Raw genomic sequence first — 3946 nt, forward strand, 5'->3', positions numbered from 1 at the left:
ATCGTTGTCTCCGAATTATTTTAAAAGGTTAGATTCGATCTCTCGAATTTTTATTCACGATTTATATGCTTTTATTTGGATTTTATATGTGTAAAAGTGTTTTGCCATGCCCCGCTGCGTTTAAAAATCCAACATTGGTATCAGAGCATAGGTTGTATGCATATAGATCTGTGGTAAAAATTTCAGAATTTTATGTGCTTGTATGAATTAATTATGATTTTTACAAGTTATATTATGGATTAATTTTGCCTGATGAGAAATCGTTTTTCAAAATAATTTTGAATGTTGATCTGGGTTCTACAAGTGTTGTAGATCGTCTGGGTATTTTTTTTATAATTTTATGATGTATAGATTTTTTATTATGAATTTTTGAAGTTCTTATAATTAAATTTGTAATTAAATAATTATATATATATTTGAATTGTATGTATGTATATATCTGTCATATGCATCTGCTGGTTTTTTCTGTTGATGGCACGGAGGAGACAGACATGGCAGGTCTGTCATGCACGCAGATCGAGGGAGAGAGAAGACGGCGACGTTCGAAAACAGGGGAGGACCGCGCGTCGACCACGCGCGCGTGGGGCTCACGTGCTGGCGTGCCACGCGTGGCGCGTGGAAGACACGCGCTGGTGACGTCATGCTGACAACATCAGATGACGTCATGCTGACGTCAGCAAAGGGGTTTCGGGCGCGTGAAGCGTGTGGGTGCGCGTGGCAGAGTTCAGGCACGCGCCTGACAGCGCGTGTGGGCGTTTCGGCGCGTGGGGAAACTTCTTTTGGCGCGTGAGGGCGCGTGGTAGCTCCGTTTTGGGTGATTTTGGTGTCGTTGGATTCGTCTTTTCGAGACGCTTTTAATGGTATATTATATGATATTTTATGAAATTGTTTCGAACTGTTTAAAGCTAACAGAAGTGTTTTTTAAGCTGTTTTTAACTGTTTAAATTGCTTTTAAATGCTTCATGTGATACATAGAGATGTATAATGCTTAGACTAATGTACTAGATGATATAACATGCCTACCTTGATGTTTATTCATGTTGATATATGTGATATATGCTTAGTTTATTATGCGATGATAGATTTAGGTGAACTTAAATGAACATAAGGCGTTTGTTAGACAACCTAGTATAGTGAAATTGTTTCATAACCTTAAGAATAATATTATGAATACAATCATGAGATTCTTGTGTTTGTGAAACACGTAATTGAATATGAATTTTTGATATGAGAGAAAGGATGATTCTGTCAACAACAGATTTCTATCTGTAAGAAAGGGTTATTAAGTGATGCCTCTTGACAATGCTCCACCCGATCTGGGAATCATCTGATTATTGATTATTGATTTGAAATATTTAATTTAAAGGGAAGAATTTCTTTATAATATGATTATGATTGTAACGTAATATAATCCCTCTAAAATTAAATAATATCAAGTAGTAATTGGTCAATGATACAACGGGCTTGTGTCGGTCATAGCCTTCCAACATGGTAGAAAGTAGTTCTTATTTTTGAATCATTGTCGTTTCGTGCCACAGCCGAGGGCTTTGATTTCGAAATAAGAAATACTTGTCTATTACATAGAGATGTGTACATTGAATAAGAATCTAAAGGTCGTTACGTGTCACAGCCGTGGGCCTTTGGGGACTGATTCAATTGTACGGAATGTTGGGTTAGACTTGACTTAGAATATTGAGTTTGTCGTGCCACAGCCGTGACTCAATTATTCAAGAGGCTAAAGTTTGATTAGGGAATAACATAAGATGTAATTGACAAGAGTTGTCTGCCTATTGAACATTACATGGCGTTTCGTGCCACAGCCGGGGTTGTGTAATGGAATGTAGGATCCCTATTCCCACTAGCATTATGAATGCTTAATTTTTCACGTAGAGGGTTGAATAAATTAGATAAACTAGTGGGAGCCACTTATGAATAAAGACCCGATTCATATAGTGTTTTAAAATGAAATTGAATATTTGCTAAGTGTTGTTATGTGTTTATCATTTAAAGATTTACTTTGTACGTTATGTCTTCTGCACTATCACTCAGGAGCATACTAGATGCTCACAAATTGACTGGTCCTAATTATGCTGACTGGCTTCGAAACTTGAGAATTGTTCTCAGGATTGAGAAGCTGGAATACGTGATTGACTCACCTAAGCCTACTGAACCTGCTAGTGATGCACATAATGATGAACACGTTGTGTATCGTAAGTGGATAGATGATGCAAATGTTGCTCAATGCATCATGCTAGCTTCCATGAACATTGAGCTACAGAAGCAACATGAGCATATGGATGCTCACACTATCCTCATGCATCTACAAGAGTTGTATGATGTGGCAGGGAGGACAGCTCGATATGAGATATCGAAGGAGCTGTTCGGGTGTAGGATGTCTGAGGGATCATCTGTGAATGACCATGTACTTAAGATGATCAATTTGATTGAACATCTTGGACAACTTGGTTTTGTCATGGATGGGGAGCTGAGCCAAGACCTGGTCTTGCAATCGCTTCCGAGTTCGTTCTCGCAGTTTGTTGTGAACTTTCACATGAATAAGTTGGATGTCAGCCTGCCTGAACTCCACAACATGTTGAAGACTGCGGAATCGAATTTTCCCCCTAAGAAGAGTTCTGTTCTTCTAATTGGTGAAAGTTCCAATCCTAAGAAAAGGAAGAGGAACTCTTCCAAGAAGAAGAAAGTAGGTGAGAAAATGCCGGTTCCACCAAAAGCTGAAGACCCCTAGAGCAAAGTTGTTTGCTTTCACTGTAACAAGGTGGGGCACTGGAAGAGGAACTGCAAGGTTTACCTTGCAGAATTGAAGAAGAAGGGTAGTGAGACTACCGCTTCTGATTCAGGTATGTTCATGATAGAAATGAATATGTCATTAAATCAAATTTCTACTTGGGTATTAGATACCGCCTGTGGTTCTCAAATCTGCAATTTGTTGCAGGGACCAAGGAGAAGTAGGACTCTTGAGGAAGAGGAGGTGATTCTACTGATGGAAATGGAGCAAGAGTTGCTGCTGAAGATGTAGAATCATTTCATTTACATAGGCCTACGGGCAAGACTATTGTTTGAAATAATTGTTATTTTGTTCCCTCGATTGTGAGGAATATTATTCCCATATTAGACTTGGGTGGATTTTTCATTTATTATTGAGAATAATGAATGTTTTATTCTTAGAAATAATATTCTTTATGGACGTGGTGCTTTAAATAATGGTCTGTATATATGTGACATAATTTACTTCACATTGAACAAACTAATAAAAGAAAAGGGATGATGAAAATCTCACTTCGTTATGGCACTGCAGTCTCCATTTAGTAGACATGGAGAGAGGACTGCAAATTTGCTAGGAATGGTACACACAGATGTATGTGGACCAATTTCTAAGCAAGCCATGGGTGGATTTTCATACTTCATTACTTTCATAGATGATAGATCTGGATTCAGATATGTGTTTGATGAAACACAAGTCTGAGGCCTTTGAAAGGTTCAAAGAATATAAGTATGAAGTGGAGAAACAACCAAACATAGTATTATAACTCTTCGATCAGATCGAGGTGGTGAATACTTTAATGGAGTGTTTCTAGATTATCTCAAAGTAAATGGTATAGTCTCCCAGTGGACTCCTCCAGATTGGTATCTGAAAGGAGAAATCGAACTTTGTTAGATATAGTTCGGTCCATGATGAGCTATGCAAATCTTCCAGTATTCCTATGGGGTTATGCATTGGAAACCTCGGCATATTTACTGAATAAGGTGCCTTCCAAAATCTGTTCCTCAAACTTCGTATGAGATATGGAAAGAAAGGAAACCGAGTCTTAAACACGTTAAGATTTGGGGATGTCCAGCTTATGTCAAGTAAGTTGATCCAGACAAGCTGGAATATCGATCCGAAAATGAAGTATTGTGGGATATCCTAAAGAGACTTTAGGGTATT

The sequence above is a fragment of the Apium graveolens genome, chromosome 3 (assembly GCF_009905375.1).
Source record: "Apium graveolens cultivar Ventura chromosome 3, ASM990537v1, whole genome shotgun sequence".
In the NCBI taxonomy this organism is placed as follows: Eukaryota; Viridiplantae; Streptophyta; class Magnoliopsida; order Apiales; family Apiaceae; genus Apium; species Apium graveolens.